Here is a 24,336-nt window from a genome sequence, read left to right on the forward strand (position 1 = left end):
AGACTCTCCCAGTTAAGAAATCTATCATCTTCCTAAAACTGTAAGTTCACTTTCACAGTGATGAGATAGGCTGTTGTTTCCAAAGGCACCTTTCTAGCGAGAGACCCTAAAAATTGCCAAGCTCACAGGTTGGAATGCTGCTCGTGGGGAAATGAAGCCTGCTATACCAGAAAGCAGACCTAACTTGTTTAGGTGACCCGAACACTTTCCTTGCAGGGAATCTGGCCTGCTTCGTTGCCTCTCTCTTTTTTTGGTTGTGCTTTGAGGCTTATGGAATCTTGGTTCCCCAGTCAGGGATTGAACCCAGGCCTTGGCAGTGAAAGTGCCAAGTCCTAACCACTGGACCACCAAGGAACTTCCTTCATTGCTTTTCGGTGCTGGCCAAGGTCAGGATGATAGTTTTACTTGCCCTGCTCAGCAACTTAAAATGTTCATTAACAGCAAGTGCTTCATTATGTCTAATCTATATCTCGCTTGCTTTAATACAAGTTTCCTTTTCCTCTCTATCCAGCGTCAACAGAGGAGATTAATTAGCCCCTATGTTCTGTACAGTACATTCCTTGATACTCTTCGCTGCTGCTGCTGCGTCGCTTCGGTTGTGTCCGACTCTGTGCGACCCCATAGACGGCAGCCCACCAGGCTCCCCTGTCCCTGGGATCCTCCAGCCAAGAACACTGGAGTGGGTTGCCATTTCCTTCTCCAGTGCATGAAAGTGAAAAGTGAAAGTGAAGTCGCTCAGTCGTGTCTGACTCTCAGCGACCCCATGGACTGCAGCCCACCAGGCTCCTCTGCCCATGGGATTTTCCAGCAAGAGTATTGGAGCGGGTTGCCATTGCCTTCTCCATGACACTCTTTACTCTTAGATTATTCATTAGCCATCTCCACCCTCTCCTACCCAGGAAGGCTTTGAACAATCACTAAATAGATAATGAGACCTACTTCTGCTACCTTTTCCTAATACATCCTCGCACACAGCATCACGAACCTGCCACAGGCAAAAGAATCACAATAAAGCAATTTCAGATTGAGAATTACCTGTACATGTCCTTAATATTTAGCCTGGGTTATCACCCAAAGGTTAATTAACCATATGCTCTTCCAAATGTTTTTATGAAATTCATATAGAGCATGAATTACCACCTCCATGTGAGGGAAGAAACTGGAATGTGCCTTTCCCCAGCAGGTTTTCAGTACAGCCAGGAAAAACCTCCAGTGTCTGCACTTGAACTTTCTTTCCCTGTCCACAGTCCAAAGTATCCTTCATGTCTTCAAGGTAAAAGTCCAGAAAAATCCCAAAGAATTTCTGAGAGCCACAGCCATGAAGCAGGACTTGTTGGTGGTCTCCCTGTGGTTCTAACGCTTCCCTCAGTAGCCTGATATATCTTCCCACCACACCAGGCATCTCGTCCTGAAATTCTCTTTATATTAAAAAAAAAAAAAAAAAAAAACCCTTGCAGGAAACACTCTGGCCATTGAATTGGTTCATAATGACAACTTTCTCAAAATTTTCCATTAGGCATCAGCTGCTCTTTAAGTTAAAGTGAAGAGAAAAGGTCATCATTTCTCTTGCTGCTTAAACTAGAGCATGACTCAGAAGAACAAACAGGGAAGAGATGGCATGAATCCCCACATTATTTTTTAATACCCCACGTGGTCCTGCAGGCTCCACTCAAAAAGATCTAGGACTAAAGTAAGTCTATCTTTCCTTATGTAACTGTTTACCTTTGCAAAGCCTCCCTAATCTACCAGGATGTGCAGATGGCTACAGGAAAGAAACTACATTCCTTCTATCATATGGGACAGATACCCAGCAGGCAAGATTGGTTTCCCCTAGGGTCAGGTAAGTGGACAGCCAGCCTCATGTCAGAATAGAAGGTTGGAGCAGAGAGTGTGGGCTGAGCTTCTCCTGGTCAGAGAAGCGGGTGGGGACTGAGGAGAGAGCAAAAGGCCCCCTCCCCAGGCAGCACACCCTCCCAGATCAAGAGCATCTGTGAAATTCTATCATTAGAGATTCCTTCTTTCTCTCCTGGGAGAAGACAACAAATCACACACTGAATTATTAGCAAATCGGTGGGAATCTGTTCATCATGTGACTCCCTCTGGAAGCGGGGCTCTGGGCAGTGGGAGTTCTTCATTCACAATGCTGCTCAAGCCCTGTCCAAGAGGATGAGAGCTGGTGCTGTGCACAGGGACAGAGCAGGCAGCCCAGTCTTCTCTTCTTGGTCCAGCCAGGATTGGTTTTGTTTTTGGTTTGTTTGTTTTAACTGAAGTACAGTTGATTTACGGGGCTTCCCTGGTGGCTCAGTGGCTCAGATGGTAAAGAATCTGCCTGTAATGTGCGAGACCTGGGTTTGCTCCCTGGGTCCCGAAGATCCCCTGGAGAAGGGAATGGCTACTCACTTCAGTGCTCTTGCCTGGAGAACTCCACGGTCAGAGGAGCCTGGTGGGCTATGGTTCATGGGGTTGCAAAGAGTTACTGAGCAACTAACACACACACATAGTTGATTTACGATGTTGTATTAGTTAGTTTCAGGTGTATAGCAAAGTGATTCAATTACACACACACATATATTTATTCATATTCTTTTTCAGATTCTTTTCCCTTATGAGTTATTACAAAATATTGAGTAAAGTTTCCAGTGCTAGACACGTGTCCTTGCTGGTTATTTATTTTATGCAATGTGTATATGTTAATCCCAAACTAATCTGGGGAAAGAATACCCTCCCCTTGCCTCCTTGGGAACCATAAGTTTTTTTTTCTGTCTGTAGGTCTATTTCTGTTTTGTATATGTTCACTTGTATCTTTTCTAAAAAAGATTCCACATATGAGCAATATCATACAGCGTTTGCCAGTGGTTTTTAAGACTCCATAACTAGTCTTGCATCACTGGCCTGCTGAGCTAGCACACCTCTTGCACACACACTTAGAAAAGCGCTGCTCTCAGAACGGACCCCTCACCATCTTGATCTGTAGCCAAAGGTTTTCAGCCCAGGGATTTCCTGGATATAATGTCAAATCAGGTGACTAGGACCTCTTTGGTTACCTTGGAAATTCTCTCTGAAAGTAAAACCTTGGTTTTAAAAGGGAAAAAGCGAAGTTGATACCTGCTTAGCTCCATTTTGGGTGAGGTTGGTAGAGATGCCTTTGCAGAGTTAAGTGTTACCAGGTCCCCCACCCACGCTGTCCCAAATGGGCTGCATGAGCTAGAGCTTCCTTTATTCCCCAACTCCTGACAATACAGTGTCCCCACTGGCAACTTCCAAAACACAGGGTATGAACTTTCTCTTCTCGATTTGAAGGCTGGAATTTCAGAAGTGATTTCAAGTTTTGATTGCCCAGTTCTCATTTTCTGTGGATTTTGGCAAGCCAGCTGTTCATGACACTATTTTCATCTGCTAGCCCCACCCTTTGGTGGGACACATTTCAAACTGAAATCGTTCCACCTTGAGCCATGAGATCTCTTGCTTCATTTTTAAAAAAGCAAAAGAGCCTGGCACTCAGCTGCAAACAAATCCCTAGGTTAAAGAACAACCATTTTTTGTCAGCTTAAGAAGATAATATGACTTCCTGGGGACGTTTACCACATGAAAATATACTCTCTCTCTCCTGGTGGAATGCCTCCCAGAATTCGCTCAGTGGATCAAGTGACATTTCCAACTAGAGAGGAGAAGAGGAATGGAATGAGAAACACAGTCATGATTCTTTTCTTCTGCAACCAAGGTTTTCAAGGAATTGGCTACTTATTCTTCTGACCTTGGTATGTCTCAAGCAGTTGTATTCACATTTTGTTTTGGGGCAAGCTCTCACTGTCTGAATTGCTATCGGCAGTTTAGGCCAAATCTTATGTCTGAATCTTGGTTAATTTAGGAACAGGCTAGAATTTTACCTGCATAACTATCTTCACTTTCTGTTTTACTTTGGAGACCTGGATTTTTAGGTAGAACTGGAATCTCTCAATGCTCTCAATGTGGATTTCCTGTGCCAAAGCAGCTGTATTACGAAGTTGAAAAGGGACCTGATTTTACATTACTTTCATCTCAGTTTCTATCCAGTTTTAGTAAAGATGGAAACTGTATATCTTCTTTAATGCCCATTATTTCCACTTCAGGAGAAAAAGGAAGAAGTTAATGTCCAAACATGTTCGATTGTCTCTGTCTCAGAACATTTCTTATAGGTCCATTCAGAGAGGACAGAGGCTGTGTTGATTCTGTCTGGGAAGACTGAGACAAGTGGGTTTAAATAATTCATAGCTTATCAATCTATCAAGGTGGTGGCTGTGGGGTTGTTTATCATACTTAAACAACTGAGAATGGGCAGGAACTGACATTCAAATGACACCAACATGAGGGCATGGGATGGGAAGGGGGAACAGGAGGATGGTGGCAGAGTGAAATGATGACTTATGTAGCAGTTCATCCCTCTGCCAGCATCTGCAGCAACTCATTTCTGCTATGCTTTGTTTCTCAAACCAGAATATTCAGCTTCCTCCTCACAAGGAATATGTAGCCATGTGCTGGGCACCGGTAGCCCAGGGATAAACATTCCATCTTCCTAGAATACAAATTTTGCATGAAAGATTTGGGGTTTGGGACATGTAAAGCAAGTTAACTAGTAATTTAAATAGTTTTATGTTTAAAAAGCAACATATTAGGAATAGTATAATATTCAAATATAATTTTAACCTAAAAGAGGAGAGTGAAACCAACTCTTCCAACTTCCATGAGTGTTCTACTAAATCCCAGGCTTCCGGGGATTGCATGCCAGCACTCTGGCAGGTGGGATCCCTGAGCAGAAACATCTGGAAAACCCATTCTGCTGTATCTAACAGAACTACCTACCAGGCCAGTGTCCTGAGGCTGGCCTGCTGCTGGCTTCTGTGGGGCAGGGCTGTCCCAGGCACGATGCTGTGTGGGCTGGTTGCATGATGCCTGGGCCCAAACGAGCCATTCCACCCCTCTTGCTCTAAATAAATCCCCACTGTCTGCCCATCGTGATTGCTTCTCTCTGGACGGTAGTTATGAGGCCATTAGTAGAAAACAAGAATCTGCTCTTTCCCCATCTGCATATTGGACAAGTCTTGCACTATTTAGCTTGTGAGGCCTGATAAGAAGGCAGCACAATTTGCCCATTGACTGCTGCCCTCCTTTCCAGCCCTGAGTACCAGAGTCTCCTGGCTTAGACTCTGATTTTGCATGTCCCTAGCTGTCCCCCATTGAATGCTTTCAGTCGCACCTGCGTGGCACTTGTGAGCAAAGAAAAAGGGCTCCCTTTGAGCTAATTCAAACTCCTGGCCCTCACACTTGTTCCACTCTTGTCTGTCCCCAGGATCTCTAATTTGAGGCCTAACCATGTTTGAAGAATGCTGTTTTCATGCGTTCACAATGCACTGTTTATTTTGATCCATACTCCTAGGAACATGCTGGGTACTTCCCTTGTATTTTTTTTTTCCCCAAAGAAGGCAGGCACTGATGACACGGCTCTCTCTCTTCTTTTTCATGATGGCTCTGAGGTCAGCCATGACTGTGTCCAGGCTTAATCTCCCTTGGATTCAGCATCTCTCCGGACCTAGTCCTTTTTTTGTTGACTTTCAAGAAAAACAACTGACTTTAGGACGTGAATAGCTCAGTGCCATAGTCCCATGAGGGTTTAGCACATTTGAAAATTATTATCATGATGACAGACTATTGGATGCCACGATAAATTAGGAAGTTCAGATGCCAATTTATCATGTAGTGAGATTTAAAAAGAATTGCTATCAGAACTCTTGCTACCAGAATTCCTTTTGTGAAGAGAACTGACTGCTAAGTTCCATAAGGATAAGGACTATATCTCCTTTCTCCTCTTTGAATACGCAATGCCAAGCTCAGTGAGGGGCACAAAATAGGAGCTCGATAAAAACTTATTGGAAAAAATGAATGCATAAAAAACTTTAATGGGCCATTTAGACAGACTAAATACAGCATCTGTAAGGGCCAGAACAAAGGAAAAGCTAAATGGTTATACATAAGAAAATGGAAGAAATTCCCTCTTAAGAGGGAAGAGAAAGGAAAAGAGAGAACATTTCAGGAGGTAGGCTCAGAGATATTTAGGTTCAGCAGTGTATTAAATTCAAATTTAAGCTATGCTTCAGAGTTATAAAATCCCTCATCTCCCCATGTTTATTTTATGTAAAACTGCTATACACACAAAGGTTTCAAGTGAAGACTTCTTGTTGTTTTACTTGCTTTGTGCTAAGCAGTGAAAGGTGCTGAATTTTCTGTATGGGAAAGTACCACATGAGTAAGGAATATCCACAATGATGTTCAGAGGACCGAGAAAGTACTCCACTGGAAGCAGGAATCAACAGCAGGGGTTGTTGTTTCTCCTCTACTCAAATTCCAGGCAAGCTTACATAGTGTGGGGTGCAGCCCACCCAAGAGGGATGGGACTCATTTTGGTCTCCTGTGACATCTAATCATCGTAAGACATGACCACTGGGCTATGAACTTCATTGTATCTGATACCACTCAAGTCTTGTTTTTTCATTCAATCCTTCCCATTATCCTCCTCTCCCATTTTTTATAATGTCTTAAAACATTTTCACTATCATGAAATATGAGAGAAAGTTTCTGCTGAGAACAAAATGAGAAATACATTTATTCCCACAAGGATTACCACCCATGAAATCTATTCTTGCCTTCCTATAAGACTCAGCTTAGTATAGGTAGAATAGCATTTGAAAAATGCTTGTTATCTTGAATCTGAAGTAATAATTAGTTGTGTGAATCTGAATGGGCTTCCCTGGTAGCTCAGCTGATAAAGAATTTGCCTATAACGCAGGAGACCCTGGTTTCATTCCTGGGTCGGGAAGATCCACTGGAGAAAGAAAAGGCTACCCATTCCAGTATTCTGACCTAGAGAATTCCCTGGACTATATAGTCCAGTTCAGTTCAGTTGCTCAGTCGTGTCCGACTCTTTGCAACCCCATGAATCTCAGCACGCCAGGCCTCCCTGTCCATCACCATCTCCCGGAGTTTACTCAGACTCACGTCCATCGAGTCCGTGATGCCATCCAGCCATCTCATCCTCTGTCATCCCCTTCTCCTCCTGCCCCCAATCCCTCCCAGCATCAAAGTCTTTTCCAATGAGTCAACTCTTCGCATGAGGTGGCCAAAGTACTGGAGTTTCAGCTTTAGCATCATTCCTTCCAAAGAAATCCCAGGGCTGATCTCCTTCAGAATGGACTGGTTGGATCTCCTTGCAGTCCAAGGGACTCTCAAGAGTCTTCTGCAACACCACAGTTCAAAAGCATCAATTCTTCGGCGCTCAGCCTTCTTCACAGTCCAACTCTCACATCCCTACATGAAAGCCTTGACTAGACGGACCTTAGTCAGCAAAGTAATGTCTCTGCTTTTGAATATGCTATCTTGGTTGATCATAGCTTTCCTTCCAAGGAGTAAGCGTCTTTTAATTTCATGGCTGCAGTCACCATCTGCAGTGATTTTGGAGCCCAGAAACATAAAGTCTGACACTGTTTCCACTGTTTCCCCATCTATTTCCCATGAAGTGATGGGACCGGATGCCATGATCTTCGTTTTCTGAATGTTGAGCTTTAAGCCAACTTTTTCACTCTCTTTCACTTTCATCAAGAGGCTTTTGAGTTCCTCTTCACTTTCTGCCATAAGGGTGGTGTCATCTACATATCTGAGGTTATTGATATTTCTCCCGGCAATCTTGATTCCAGCTTGTGCTTCTTCCAGCCCAGCGTTTCTCATGATGTTCTCTGCATATAAGTTAAATAAGCAGGGTGACAGTATACAGCCTTGACGTACTCCTTTTCCTGTTTGGAACCAGTCTGTTGTTCCATGTCCAGTTCTAACTGTTGCTTCCTCACCTGCATACAGATTTCTCAAGAGGCAGGTTAGGTGGTTTGGTATTCTCATCTCTCTCAGAATTTTCCACAGTTTATTATGATCCACACAGTCAAAGGCTTTGGCATAGTCAATAAAACAGAAATAGATGTTTTTCTGGAACTCTCTTGCTTTTTCCATGATCCAGCAGATGTTAGCAATTTTATCTCTGGTTCCTCTGCCTTTTCTAAAACCAGCTTGAACATCTGGAAGTTCACTGTTCACGTATTGCTGAAGCCTGGCTTGGAGAATTTTGAGCATTACTTTACTAGCATGTGAGATGAGTGCAATTGTGCAGTAGTTTGAGCACTCTTTGGCATTGCCTTTCTTTGGGATTGGAATGAAAACTGACCTTTTCCAGTCCTGTGACCACAGCTGAGTTTTCCAAATTTGCTGGCATATTGAGGGTAGCACTCTCACAGCATCATCTGTCAGGATTTGAAATAGCTCAAATGGAGCACCATCACCTCCACTAGCTTTGTTTGTAGTGATGCTTTCTAAGGCCCACTTGACTTCACATTCCAGGATGTCTGGCACACCATCGTGATTATCCAGGTCGTGAAGATCTTTTTTGTACAGTTCTTCTGTGTATTCTTGCCACCTCTTCTTAATATCTTCTGCTTCTGTTAGGTCCATACCATTTCTGTCCTTTATCGAGCCCATCTTTGCATGAAATGTTCCCTTGGTACCTTTAATTTTCTTGAAGAGCTCTCTAGTCTTTCCCATTCTGTTCTTTTCCTCTATTTCTTTGCATTGACCACTGAAGAAGGCGGCTTTCTTATCTCTTCTTGCTATTCTTTGGAACTCTGCATTCAGATGCTTATATCTTTCCTTTTCTCCTTTGCTTTTTGCTTCTCTTCTTTCACAGCTATTTGTAAGGCCTCCCCAGACAGCCATTTTGCTTTTTTGCATTTCTTTTCCATGGGGATGGTCTTGATCCCTGTCTCCTGTACAATGTCACGAACCTCATTCCATAGTTCATCAGGCACTCTATCTATCAGATCTAGGCCCTTAAATCTATTTCTCACTTCTACTGTGTAATCATAAGGGATTTGATTTAGGTCATACCTGAATGGTCTAGTGGTTTTCCTTACTTTCTTCAATTTAAGTCTGAATTTGGTAATAAGGAGTTCATGATCTGAGCCATAGTCAGCTCCCAGTCTTGTTTTTGTTGACTGTATAGAGCTTCTCCATCTTTGGCTGCAGAGAATATAATCAATCTGATTTTGGTGTTGACCATCTGGTGATGTCCATGTGTAGAGTCTTCTCTTGTGTTGTTGGAAGAGGGTGTTTGCTATGACCAGCGCATTTTCTTGGCAAAACTCTATTAGTCTTTGCCCTGCTTCACTCCGCATTCCAAGGCCAAATTTGCCTGTTACTCCAGGTGTTTCTTGACTTCCTACTTTTGCATTCCAGTCCCCTATAATGAAAATATTGTCCATGGGGTTGCAAAGAGTTGGACACAACTAAGTGACTTTCACTTTCCTTACACTTCCACGTTAAAGTAATAATAAATAATTAAGTATAAGAAATTATGATACAATCTTAAACTTCAAATGAGATTTGTTGAAGGAAAAAAAAAAGAATCTTTCAGGCCACTGAAGAAATATGCCTTCCCCATCTCCAACCATCTCAACCATCATGATGGATTAGTGAGATTAAAACAGTAACTTTTTCTCTACTACTGACTATGATAATAGGTGTTCTTTATCGTATCTTTTTATTTAAATTTTAAAAAATGAGTGTGATTAATTCTGAGCTTGCAGGAAACTTGCATACCAAGAGACAGTTTGAGGTTAATGTTCTTTGACATTATTTTAGGCTTTTCCCCAAATCCTCCAAGGAGTTTTCTTAGAACAATATGCTGGGAAATGAAGCACGAGGGTAGACCCTTGGCATCTGAGGGTTCCACATGGCACATTTACACTCTGCGTGTCTGCTATATGTAACTGCCTCTGGATTTCTATGATACATAGGAATTTGTCATTTTGAATCTTAGTTAGCCTCATTTGTTGTTCTCTACTGCTCTCCAGAAGGGATACTGTTTCTCTACAAAAAAAAATGGCCACTGAAATTTCTTGAAAATTGAAAAAGTGGTTAATTTATGATGTAAAAGATGAGAAAAGAAATAGACTTATGTTTGAAATGTGGTTCTAGGAAAACATGGATTCCCCAAAGTAAAGAGAAACAACCTTTTCAAATATTAAGAAATTGTATACTGGTACTGAAGCGACAGAAATTAAGATTTGGAAGGAAAAGATTTCATTACCAATTCTTAGCTCATATTTTAATATAGAGGCCGAGCACAGAACTGACACTGCACTCAGATTCTAGTTCCCACTCACCCACTAGCCAACTGTGTAAACGGGAGATAGTTACTTCACCTGGCTGGTCATTGTCATCATCATCACTATTATGGAGGCTAGAATTTATTGAGTCCTTACTATGAGTTAGGCATTGTGATAAGCTCTTTATCTGGATTATCTCATTTAATGCTTGCAACAGCTTGATGAACTAGGTACTATTATTATCTGTAGAAGCAAATAATACTGAATAACAATAACTAAGAGTTACTGAAGCTGTATGTTGTCACTCTGCTTATTTGACTTATATGCAGAGTACATCATGCAAAATACTGGGCTGGGTGAACCACAAACTGGAATCAAGATTGCCAGGAGGAATATCAACAATATCAGATATGCAGATTACTGGCAGAAAGCTAGGAAGAACTAAAAAGCTTCTTGATGAAGGTGAAAGAGGAGAGTGAAAGAGCTGGCTTAAAACTCAACATTCAATAAACTAAGATCAGGGCATCTGGTCCCATCATTTCATGGCAAACAGTTGGGGGAAAAAATGGAAACAGTGGCAGATTTTATTTTCTCGGGCTCCAAAATCACTGTGGAAAGTGACTGCAGCCATGAAATTAAAAGATGCTTGCTCCTTGGAAGTAAAACTATCACAAACCCAGACAGTGTATTAAAAAGCAGAGTCATTACTTTGCTAACAAAGGTCCATATAGTCAAAGCTAAGGTTTTTCCAGTAGTCATGTATGGATGTGAGAGTTGGACCATAAAGAAGGCTGAGCGCTGAAGAATTGATGCTTTAGAACTGTGGTGCTGGAGAAGACTCTCAAGAGTCCCTTGGACAGCAAGGAGATCAAACCAGTCAATCCTAAAGGACATCACTCCTGAATATTCATTGGAAGGATTGATGCTGAAGCTCCAATAATTTGGCCACCTTATGCAAAGAGCTAACTCATTGAAAAAGACCCTGATACTGGGAAAGTTTAAGGGCAGGAGAACAAGAGGGCAAAAGAGGATGAGATGGTTGGATGACATCACTGAATCAATGGACATGAGTTTGAACAAACCCCGGAGACAGTGAAGGATAGGGAAGCCTAGCGTGTTGCAGTCCACAGGGTTGCAAAGAGTCAGACAGGACTTAGTGACTGAACAATAAAGCAAAACGTTACTGAATGCTGATTGTGGGGGAAAGGATGCCAAATGCATTACATGCATCATCTCATATAATCCTTTTAATCATGAGTTGGGTACTATTAAGCCTCTATTTAACAGATAGGAAATTGAGGCTTAGAGAGGTTCATTAATTTGTTGAAGATGACACAGCTAGTAAGAAGCTAAAGGGGATTTTGAATTAAAAATGCCATTTGCAGCAACATGGATGGACCTAGAGATTATCATACTAAGCGAAGTCAGACAAAGATAAATACACGGATATCACTTATATTTTTAAAAATGGTATAAATAAACTTATTTATAAAACAGAAACTTACTCACAGACTTCAAAAACAAACTTATGCTTACCAGTGGGGAAAGGTTGGGGGGGAGGGAAAAATTAGGAGTTTGGGATTAACATATACACACTACTATGTATAAAATAGATAATCAACAAGGGCCTCCTATATAGCACAGGGAACTCTACTCCATATTCTGTACTAGCCTATATGGGAAAAGAATCTGAAAAAGAATGGATAAATGGATAACTGAATCATTTTACTGTACACCTGAAATTAACACAACATTGTAAATCAACTATATTCCAATATAAAATAAAAACTAAATTTTAAAAAATGCAAGAAAAAATATTCTCTGGAGCTCAAGATCTTAACCATTAGGCTCTACTGGGTATATAAAGAAACTAATCATACTGAAAAAATAGACGTTAGTGTACAGATGTGGAGTTCTTTATATTTACATAGCACCCAGTGTTGGCAAAATTCTGTCATTTAGTCATTATGTCATATAGATGGTATTTCCCATTGGCATGGCCAGATCTTTGAACTGTTTCCTCTGGAGTAATTTTCACAGAACCATACTCGCTGCATGTGGTTTCCTATTTGCGGCCAAGATTGAACGCCGAAAGGACAGCTGGTCGAGGTTCAGCTTTTAGAAACACGGACTATAAAGCCAGATCTCATCTGTGTGTGGCTTGAGGTGACCCATAAGGGACTGAACCTGTGCCCTGGGCACATTAGCACTGCACTTTATCCAAAGAAACCAACTGCCCTCATCAAATCCTAAGTGTTATCTCGAGCAATTTCTTTTTTTGTACCCTATTAAACAGATGGCAAGAATCTGTGTTTCTGACAATTGAACAAACTTTCTTTTTTGCCTTTCCTGGCTTAGAAGAAGAAAGGAATAGAAAATGGAAATTCACTGGGACAAAGAGAGGCAGATTTCTAATGTAGATTCTCCAAATCCTACACACATACACCACCACACATCCATACACACACAGGCACATATCCCAACACAAAGACACACAAATGCACACAAAATACATACGTACATGCACACATACACACAGAGCCACCAACAGCAGAACAGCAGAGACAAGAGTAATAGTTATTTGTCCATAATGAGAGCCCGATGGGAGATTTAGCAATACTTCATTTTCATGCATTTTCTTTAGGAGCACAAGTCATAGAAGACAGAGAAACAAATAAACAATCTCTTAGATTGACTGTCAATGTGAGGAGCAGATGTATCCAAATGATAGTTATTAATGTTATTTCTGTCTCTGGGAGAATGATAAATTACATTCAAGTCCATTACTTAGCAGAGTTATTATGCATTTAGGAACTGAAATGGGGGACAGTTTTGACTTTTTTTGGAAGAGCAAAGGCAGACTCATCTTTCGGCTGAAGCATGACTGTTTTGAGATCTTGTTAGATCCCATCTTGAAAGCGACAGAAACTGGCCAGGTGTCACTCTTGTCCTGATGGGTGGCACAGATGAAAAGAGGGGCATGCACAGAGGATTTGTTCTCGACTTCATCATGATACTCTTCCTTTATCTGACTTCACTAAAAATAACATTTGAATGAAGGAATCAGGTCACCCGGTGACAGTTTTAGTAGTAGCAGTACATTGTGGGGAAAGCTTTTATGTCTTCACACAGCGTTGCACAATTTCAGTGTTGGGTTTGTAGAAGGCATTTCCAAAGACAGTCCTCAGAGCTCAGGAGATGGTAGCTACATTCCTGAGGCAACTTGGAAAGCACCCTTCCATCATGAACACAAAAGCTAGAAGGAGATGAATGAAACCTTAAAGCCTTGTTCCAATCCTGCCGTTCCATATCTTTTTCCATGTGCTATACTGGCCCCAATAAGTAACCAGACTACTCAACTGCTTTATGATATTTGTTTCATTTTTGAGTATGGAAAATACAAGCTGCAGATTATTTTAGTGTCAGATGGTCGGAGTGAAACTTGGAGCCTCTGAAGACAGAAGACGTTTGTATCCTAACTCCTGATTCCAGAACTTTTAAGAGACCTGGCACATAGTAAAGTTCTGAAGATTACTGAATGAATAATAATAGTCAGAAACTCTTGCAGTCTTTCTGAGGCATCTGCTGCCTTCACCCTCACTCAGCCCAGCCACTGGGTCCCCTGGCAGAGACTCAGACACACCGAACACAAATCTCCTTTGCATTCACCGTACTACTGACCTGGACAGCTTCTCACATTTATTTGTGGGACCGGCTCTCCCACCTCCTAAGGTCTCTACTCAGATGTCATCTTATCAGTCAGGACTTTTGTCCTTTTCTCCACATTCTTCCATTGTACTTACCAGCATCTGATATAGTATATATTCACTTGCTCATCTGTTTAGCCTCTTTATCCACTCCCCCTGACTAGAACACAAGCCCACAGGAGCATCAGCTTTGCCTTGTTCATTGCTGGATCCCCAGAGCTTAAAAATAAATACTGATTGAGTGACTGACCAAATGGAGGAACATGTGTCTTGGTTATCATTTCTTGGGTTGATAGGAACAGATACTCACTCAAGCAATATCAAGCAAAGGGGATTTGCCTTAAAAGGAAGGAATCTTCCAGAAACCCAAGGATAGCAATGACGATAGGTTCCTTGGTGGGGTTGGGGTGGGTGTCCTGGAGGCAGGAACTGGAAAAAGTGGCCAGACCTCAGTGGAAGGGTTGAGAGGATCTTAACTCCGGCACTCCATCATGACCACACTTGACTTCTCCTCTCCCTAGAGACTCCTGATTTCCTTCTCACTTCAGCTGGTACCATCCCATGTGATAGCTCTGGCTGTGCGTTTACTGCCCCACTCCATCAGCTCTCTCAGTCACAGTCTTTCCATGGAGGAGTCTGATGACCTCAGGTCACCTTTTCAACCCAGGTCAACAGTTCCTAAGTTGCTGGCTTCTCAACTGGTTAAGCCAATGTCCTCCCCGGAACCAGTCACCTATGATGTGAAGCAGTATCAGGTAATCTGATCCCCATTCAGTAGAAATCACCTGAGGGGCAACTTCTAGAAGGATCAGGATATTGATCTCCCAAATACTATCCTCCTCCTCCTCCAAGAATGCTCTTTTATCTCCTGTGCTCACACTGCACTCAGTTGCTCAGTCGTGTCTGACTCTTCATGACCCTCTGGACTACAGCTCACCAAGGTCCTCTGTCCATGGGATTTCTAGGCAAGAATACTGGAGTGGGTTGCCATTCCCTTCTCCAGGGGATCTTCCCAACCCAGGAATCAAACCTGCATCTCTTACGTTTCCTACACTGGCAGGTGGGTTCTTTACTGCTGAGCCATCAGGAAAGCCCCTTGATTTCCTACATTCCCCCTTTAAAGGCAATAGGGAGTTCACTGCACTTTTTTGTTTGTTTGATAGATTTATAATCAGTTGGGTTTGTCCCCCAGATGTCTTAAATATCATGACTTGTGTTAGTTTAAAGACTTCACAGTTCATGTGGAATCAAAAGTCATACAAGCATTTTTTTGGTCGTGGGCATCATGGCAGATTTTAGATCAAAAAGGTCAGGTGGTATGACAGTCCCACATCATTCCTGGGCAGAGAATGTTCTCATAGACACAATTGACCAGAAATGCCACATCTAGGGGGGCTTCTTCTCACGAGTTAGGAGATTTGGGGGGAGGGAACACTCTGAGACAGCTAAATTCACAGCAAAGGGACTGGCAGAAGACAGTTATTTTGTTTGGCTCAGATGCTAGAGGCTAAGCTCTTGAAAGGTGTGTAATTAATCTCTCCTACGTACTCTTGTCAAACCCAGGATTTGTGTTACTTTCTAGTCTCAAGATTTTACTATTGAGAACCCTCAGCTAAGTAAACTGAGGCCTGCATGGACCCTGATGATGTTTCAGGGGGACTGTTGCCGTCAGCATTCTGCAGAAAGCAGGCAGCCATAAGCAACGGGGTGGTGACCCTTCCAGAAGCCGCTGAATGCATTCAGCAGACCCAGGGGCAGTCACCCTCAGTTCAGCTCTGAACCTTAGAATTATGAGGATCAAAACTGAATGGACACACTGTATGTGAAAAATTCTCCAGTTTAAATGATCCGGTAAGAGACTGTATTTGTTTCAGAGTAGGAGCTGACAACTATGGCCCATGGGGCTTGCTGCCTGCCTTTTGTTTTTTAAATAACCTGTGAGCTAAGGATGGGGTTTACATTTTTAAATGGTCAAAAACATCAACAGAAGAACAGTATTTCATGATATGAAAACAATATGAAGTTCAGATTTCAGTGTCCATGAGTAAAAGCTTCATCGAACACAGCCATGTTCAGTTGTTTACATATTGCCTATGGCTGCTCTCCCACTACAAGGGCAGAGCAGTTGTGACAAAGACAACATGGTCCGCAAAGCCTGAAATATTTGTTTTCTGGCCCTTTACAGAATCAGTTTTCCAACTTCTGTTTTAGAACATAGAAGTTAAAAGTAACCATCTAAGTCAGACATAACTATGTCAAATCATAGCTTACCACTAACTAGTTTTGTGGCCTCAAAAAGTTCCTAACCTTTTTAAGTTCCACTTTCCTCATCTGTAAAATAGAGACAAAAACAGTCCTATCCCCAGTGGTCTTCTGGAGGAAGTGGATGAGCAGAGAGCCCAGCTTCACTGAGTAAACCAAGGGATGACTGTGAGTCTCTTATCCTCAGCATCTGGCATGGTGATTGGCACAGAACAGGTGACAAATATGTATTGCAGGATAAATGCATGAATAAACAACAGAGTGGACATTTAATATTAGTTTGGCATATTACCCCAGAGGTGTCTGGGGCCAAGTAGCCAATGAAAGAAATGGAAAAGACAAGCCAAAAGTCCAAGAGGGGTCAGGACCGAGCAAAGCCAGACCAACTGAGCTGTTGCTATTCCTACCACTGCTGCCCCTGATGCCAGGGTCAACTAAGGCTGGGGGGCTCTCACTGGGCACTGAGATTTCTCTTCTGCTTGGGTTTATCAGAGTACTTATTCCTGGAATTAGAAGCCACTCATTCACTCTCTACCATTAGGAGATCTTTTGGGCTTTACCTTTACAGGCAAATACATCCAGAACCCTCCCCTTTTCTCTCTCTCTCTTTCCTCTGCCATTCCTTGAGTTCTGGGCTGAGCCACCCATCATCTCTCACCTTGGTGATTTCAACGGTGTCTGTTTCCTCCTTTGTTCTCCTATAGCCCGTTCTTAGTACGGTAACAAGGGTAACCCTTGCACAAGGTCAGATTATGTCACTCCTCTGCTCAAACTGTCCAGGCTGCTTGTCTCATGCAGAGTAAAAGCCAAAGTCCTTCCAATGGCTTAAAAGTCACTGCTTGTTCTGTCCCACCCATTGCTCTTGACCACCTCTCCTCTTCTCCCTCCTTGCCCACTCTGTTCCAGTTACAAGGCATTTTGCTGTCCCAAAGGCACCAACAGGTGCCTGCCTGAGGGCCATCCTCCCATCTGTCGCTTCTGTCTGAATGCTCTTCCTTCTGACAGTCCCATTGAGTACTCCTTTCCTGCCTTCAAATCTCCTCAAACGTCACTTCTCAGTGAGCTCTATCCTGGCCACTCTGATGAATTAATTCTGTTTAAAACCAGATCTGCACCCTTAAGCATTCCCAATCCCCCTTAGCTTTATCATTAAGGATTTAGTGATTCCATCTATTTTTACTGGCTTTATTTCCACTAGAATGTAAGCTCCACGAGGGCAGGAATTCTGAGGGTTCTTTGTCCAGCAATGCATTCCAAGGATCTGGAACAGTAGCCGGCCCATAGTAGGTTCTCTATAAAATATGTTGATTGAACCAATTAATCTAGTATTTTATAATCCAATAGTCTTTTCCCCATCTCAGAATTTACCTCTCACTGAATCTGCCAGGAAGCTGACCACCTCCCTGAAGCCTCCGTGCCAGTATTTTAGATTCTATAAAGGAAACCTAGAGAAACTCTCCCCAGGGGAGTCTGCGGAGGCCCAAACTATACCCCAACTTCAGCTGTACCCCCTGGGTCAGGAAAGACTTTACTGAAGGCAGATCATCCAGCACTGGACTATTCAAATTCCTGCTTTTTTCCTTTCCCTTGCTTTGTTTTTGCACCAGCATTATTGGCAAGATCTGCAGAACTTCAGCAAAAGGGTGAGGAAGACAAACCTCAATAGCACTGAATTTCTAGCCTGTATAAAAGATCTGGCAGGAAAAAGAGCTTAAATTTTGGCAAAAATTAGGGGTAGAATCTGTGTATTGAGTTATCCCAATTATCTCAGATAATGGTACGATTATATCAACACCTCTGAGGAGGATGAAAGGAAAATATGAAACGGCTCCCTTCTCGTCTGTACACTGTACCCTGTTCTGTACCCTGCCCAGCACAGCACGGGCACATCCAGCATCTCTCATTCCAAGAAGACTGTTGCTTATAGACACCTGGTTCCCGGCTGTCATGCCGTAAGGAATCCTACCAGCATTCACAGGAAACGTCCTCACAGCCCTCTCCCTCTGGCCCCTGTTCCAGCAGAGATGACTGTGGTCAGAGCCATCATAAAGTTTAAGTGTATATGAATCATAAATAATGATGAATAACCACATTATAAATTTTGCAAGGCTTGTTTCACAGAGATGAGATTTATATCTAAAGATACTGAAAGTAAATCCTTCCTCCACCCTTTTAGTGCCTCAGGATACTCAGCAATAAACAGGGAAAGGAAACTGCCTGAAGAATTTATTGAGGAAAGTCCTTGACCAGCCAGAGCTGGGGCACTCCTGGTGTAGGCTTCCTGTGTGTTCTTTCACTTCTCAGGTTGTTATCTAGAGAAAGGGGGTGGGAAGAGGAAAGTGCTCCTAAGAGAGCACAATGTAGACTATACTTCTGGGTTCCTCTTTAGAACCTGGAGATGTAAAGTTTTAACTTTTTTTCTTACACATACAACTATTTATTGCTATAAAATAGGCACCTACTTTTTTTTTTCACCTATCAATTTTATAGGTGTGCTTTAAGAAAAAAAAAAAAGCCAAGCCCTTGTAAGGAGTAAAATAAGTGAAAGCTGCACACTTTTTTACCCATTGGGCAGTGCTGCCTGCCCCTTACCCTGGGCCAGTGAGTCTATTTGCAAAGCTGATTTAAGATGAAAAGCAAAGTGTAATGAACAAGCTGTACCCCTCTGCCCTGATGAATATTTTTGGAGTGAAGTTTGACCAGTCTCAAAATTCTTCACAAATTCAAGAGGAAAAGGCATTAGGCTTCTAATGGCCTGGATCAGGTTTCCATAGTAGCTTGGTTAGACAACAGACCTTTTCCTGAGTTATGCAGATCTTGTCAATAATGCTTGTGCAAAAACAAGAAAGCCAACAATGGGGTCTTGTTCAGTTTAAGCTGAGTCATGAAAATCATGCACTAAAACCATCCTAGGAGAAAGACCTGATTGGTGAAGCAACAGCCAGTAAACTCGGAAGGAATTTTTGAAAGGAAGTGTTACCCTTGTATTCTGAAAGGCATTCAAAGCAATGAGATATTGAACAAAAATAATTTGACATTGCACTTCTTAATCTCATAAAATATGCTTAAAACTAACTCATTATCATAATTTATAGCAGGAACTAGTCTCTTATGTCTCAGTGGACAGCCTGTCTGACATCATGGTCCCATTTGCATGATTCATTTTTTTTAATGGCAATCTTGCCAGGCCTTTATAAAGTAAAACAATTAATTATTTTTATGATAGTTGGTTGCCTTCTGGCCCCTAGTTTTTCCTTCATGGGGAACGTTATCATTCATGCAGGCTTGCCTGATACTTCTGCCAATGCATGTTAGAATGCTGTCTGTACATTAACACGAATCATCCAAAACATGCAAAATGAAACCTCATTTCGTTTTGGCCATTGCAAATTTAATAATGTTCCTGTCTTGTGTTTCTTACAGCTCTGCCTTTACAGCAAAGCAATTATTCAACCTGACCGGCACTACCATTACACCAAATGTCACCATTCATCCCAAGAAATAGGAAAGCTTTAGTTAAGGACAGAGCTGTTTTCACTGGTGCTCTCTCTAAGAGGACAGTGAGAAGGCTGTGGGGAGGCAGAGTAAAGGATAAGGAAATTAGTCCTTCTGAGACTCTTCTTGTGTCTATACCTCCAATGGAGAGTCAGACGCCATCTAAGTCAAAGTGAGGCTAGCTTTTACTTCTCTACCCCCTCCTTCTCACTTCTCACTATTCCTCATAACTACAGAAAAAAGTAGAAAATCATTTTTCTGTCTAGATTCTCTATTGCTGGTTATAATTATTATGGCAACGATTGCTGGGTAGGTTTGCAATCTGTGAGAGTTTACCACACTAAAGATATTAAATCCTCTTATGCACATCATCTCATTAATTCTTAGAATGATATTCTGATATGAAACAAGGACCAAGACCTTCAGTGCTCATGCTCTTTATGGACAGGAGAGCAAGGCAAGGTGCTGGGAGGCCACAAGGGAATTAGCTAAGCTGAGATTAAAACCTAGTGTTCTCTCATTTAGTGCTAGTGCTAAGCTAGATGATTCTACAACTTAGAGGCACAAAACAAACACATAAGGATCAGCCAAGAGGGACTGAAAGTAAACATTATTTCACAGAGTTTCACAGAGCACCATCTGACTGCAACCTCTAGGTCTCTTAATTCAAATCCTTAGAGGGAAATATCACCGGCAAAGCCCTATCTCTAGATTGATATCGTTTGGGTCAGGTGTCCAATCCTGGTCTAGCTCCTATGACATGAGTTCCAGTAAGGGATCACATGTGATGCAGAGGAGCTCCTGCAGCTAGAAGGGGAAGTGAAGTCAGGCTCGTCTAGCCTGTTTATTCTGACAAGTGTTAGAATATCATTGTGTTCAGCCTTGTCTTCATATTTAACTTGTCTTTTCTAGTACAGTAAGTTTCTTGACATTAGGGCTCTGTTTTTAATTTTTTTTTTTCTTTCTACCTCTCAGGGCCTTGTATGTGGGTTATAAAAAAATTTGGTCGAACCAACTTTATTCTCTTTTGGTATACAGCAAGTAAAAAATGTAAATATCTCTTAGCCATTTGATAAGAGAATTAATGGTATGACATTTTCAATTGCAATATCTTTTAAATACTCATTTTAAAAAGTAGAAGATAGCCATATTTTTCTTCATAGAAGCATGATCTTCTCATTGGCAAACATCACTTACAAGTGGTCTATGTTTCTTCAAAATGGTTTTAAGATGATGTGCTCAGAGACTTCAGTGTCCCACAGTGACAGAGTAACTGATACCTGGCTTGTCTTCCTACTGCAATAAACTTTAATGATGAACAAAACACATGAGGTAACCGTGTTTAGGCAAAGAACAGGCAGCATAAGACTGTAGTTTTTGTAATTCTGCAGTTCTTGAGAGAAAGGAAGCATGACATTAACCCCACAATTACCTCAGTTTTCTGCTCTGGGCATAGTTTTGCCATAATATAGGGAGATGGAAACAAAGTAGAGTGAGAAGATAAGTCAAAGATTATAGTTCCAAGCTGCTGAAACAGTTAAAATTTGTGAGATCAGAGGCTAGAGAAGAATCCGTGCAAAAAGAGGTCCCAAAAGTCTGAGTGGAGATTCACCACGGATCCTTGGCACAGACAGGGCTGCACATCACCAGGTGAAACTCTTGGGTTCAGCAGGGATTGACTTCTGTAGGGCTGCAAGTTGCATGGTAATACCAATGCAAATGCCAAAGGTTGTATAGCACTAGCAGGTACTGGAGTTCTAGTCTAGAATTCAGTTGAAACCTCAGAAAGACTTTGTTTTAGGACTTGAGAAGTAAGAATTTTAAGAGTAAGGACCATATCATAGACTAAGGACTAACTTCAAAACCAAAACAGACCTCCCTAAAAACAAAACAAGACAAAACAAAACTGAGTTTGACAGAGCCAAAAAAGATCTACCAGTGACTTAACCAGCCATGAGAACAATTCAACACTCTTTACGCTCAACACATAATCCAGAGTCTCTATAATGTATCATTCATAATGTCCAGGCTACAACAAAAATTTCAAGCACACAAATAAAAAGACAGATATGATATAAAGAAATAATAAAACAAGAAAAAAAATGAAGACATTCCAGATGTTGGAATTATTGCTGCTGCTAAGTTACTTCAGTTGTGTCCGACTCTGTGCAACCCCATAGACAGCAGCCCACCAGGCTCCCCCATCCCTGGGATTCTCCAGGCAAGAACACTGGAGTGGGTTGCCATTTCCTTCTCCAATGCGCAAAAGTGAAAAGTGAAAGTGAAGTCGCTCAGTCGTGTCCAACTCTTCGTGACCCCTTGGACTGCAGCCTACCAGGCTCCTCTGAACAGGGGATTTTCCAGGCAAGGGTACTGAAGTGGGTTGCCATTGCCTTCTCCAAATACTTAAAGAGAGCTACTACAAATACGTTAAAGGACTTAAAATATGGTCAAAATGAGTGCAGAGACGAGAAATCTCAGCAGAACAAAGGAAACTATAGAAAAGAATAAAATGGAAATTCTAAAACTGAAAAGTACAATATATAAGATGAAAATTATTACTAAAGTTGAAGAAAGATATTATCCATTCTGGAGATAAGAGATCGGTTAAAAAAAAATGAACAACTTGAGTGATCTATGGGGCAATCATGTGGTTTAACCTAATAAAAAGTATTCCAGTGTGACAACAAGATGGCAGAGGAGTAGATGGACTTGGAGTACTTCTCTCTCCAGGGATGCATCAGAAATACATCTTCAGATGAAGAGAATCTCACAGAGCACCAACTGAGAGTGGCCAGGAGTCCCTGACTACTGGAAAGGAATATACAGATCTATGCAAAACTCGTTAGGATGAAGGAAGGAATGGAAAAAGAGGAGAGTGAGTGGGACTGGACCTGCACCTGGGGGTGGAGGAACTGAAGCAGGGGTGAGATCACCACGGCAAAGCAATAGTTTGGGACAAAGCATAGGCCTTTGAGGCTTTTGGAGAGTGAAGCAGCTGACCTGTGATGGTCTGAATAGAGTGAGAACCACACAATCTGTACCACAGCCCTACGTACCCCAAACAGGTCCTCTAGTAAGTGTAGTGGCTAGGAGCAGGAACATAGGGATTGGAGAATAATCCCAGGGTGAGGACTGCTGTTGACCATGGGGAGATGGCCCGAGAGGACCAAGTGGGGAGATCATGGCAGGGAATGCCCTTGGAGGAAAGCCAGGCAGCGATGGAGACAGGGTGATACTGCTGAGTCATGCACAGGGGGTGGAGCCATCACTGTAGTGCCTCTCTCTCCCCACATGCCAGTGCCGGCAGTTGATTAAGAGAGAAAGACCCCAGTATATGCCGTCTTCAAGAGACCCACCTCTGACCTAGGGACACACACAGACTGCAAGTGAGGGGCTAGTAAAAGATACTCCATGCAAACAGAAATAAAAAGAAAGTTGGAGTAGCAATACCCATATCAGACAAAATAAACTTTAAAATAAAGACCATTGTAAGAGACAAGGGTTTCCCTGGTGGTTCAGACTGTAAACAATCTGCCTGCAACACAGAAGACCTGGGTTCAATCTCTGGGTCAGGAAGATCCCCTGGAGGAGGAAATGGCAACCCATTCCAGTATTCTTGCCTGGAGAATCCCATGGACAGAGGAACCTGGTGGGCTACAGTCCATGGGGTTGCAAAGAGTCAGACATGACTGAATGACAAACACTATAAGAGACAAGGGAGGGCACTACATAATGTTCAAGGGATCAATCTAAAAAGAAGATATAATAATTATAAATATATATGCATCCAACATAGGAGCACCTCAATACATAAGGCAAATGCTAACAACTATTAAAGGGCAAATCAATAGTAACACGATAATAGCGGGGGACTTTAATTCCCTGCTCACACCAACAGACAGATTATCCAGACAAAAAATTAGTAAGGAAACACAAAGTTTAAATGATACACTGGACCAGTTGGACTTAATCGATATCTACAGGGCATTTCATCCAAAAGCAGTGGATTTCAGTTTTTTCTCAAGTACACATGGAACTTTCTCCAAAAGAGGTCACATCTTCTACCACAAATCAAGCCTTGGTAAATTAAAAAAAAAACTGAAATCACTTCAGGCATCTTTTCCAATGACAACACTGTAAGATTAGATATCAAGTACAGGGAAAAAAAAAACACAAAAAACACAAACACATAGAGGCTAAACAATATGCTTCTGAATAACCAACAGATCACTGAAGAAATCAGAAAGGAAATCAAAATATACCTAGAAACAAATGACAATGAAAACACGACAACTCAAAATCTGTGGGATGCAGTGAAGGCAGTGTTAAGAGGGAAGTTTATAGCAATACAAGCCTACCTCAAGAGTCAAGAAAAACATTGAATAAACAATCTAACCTTACACCTAAAGCAATTAGAAGAAGAAGAGCAAAAAAAAAAAAAAAAAACAAACCCAAAGTTAGCAGAAGGAAAGAAATCATAAAAATCAGAGCAGAAATAACTGAAAAAGAAATGAAAGAGACGATAGCAAAGATCAATAAAACTACCTGGTTTTTGAGGAGATAAACAAAATTGACAAACTATTAGCCAGACTCATCAAGAAAAAGAGAAGACTCATATCAATAAAATTAGAAATGAAAAAGGAGAAGTTACAACAACACAGAAATACAAAGGATCATAAGAGATTTCTACA

At 41.8% G+C, this 24,336-nt stretch overlaps 1 long non-coding RNA gene and 1 other non-coding gene across 2 annotated transcripts; one reads left to right on the plus strand and one right to left on the minus strand.

Annotated features, from left to right (window-relative positions):
• Positions 1–282: 282 nt before the first annotated feature.
• TRNAE-UUC lies at positions 283–354 on the minus strand. The gene has a single exon. It is a non-coding gene; the product is annotated as a tRNA-Glu (tRNA).
• A 123-nt stretch (positions 355–477) lies between these two features.
• On the plus strand, positions 478–23,710 carry LOC120875390. The gene is made up of 4 exons (XR_005723948.1): positions 478–488; positions 4,195–4,201; positions 19,879–19,884; positions 23,356–23,710. It is a non-coding gene; the product is annotated as an uncharacterized LOC120875390 (long non-coding RNA).
• Positions 23,711–24,336: the final 626 nt, after the last annotated feature.

Source organism: Oryx dammah, unplaced genomic scaffold (assembly GCF_014754425.2).
Source record: "Oryx dammah isolate SB20612 unplaced genomic scaffold, SCBI_Odam_1.1 HiC_scaffold_16, whole genome shotgun sequence".
NCBI lineage: Eukaryota > Metazoa > Chordata > Mammalia > Artiodactyla > Bovidae > Oryx > Oryx dammah.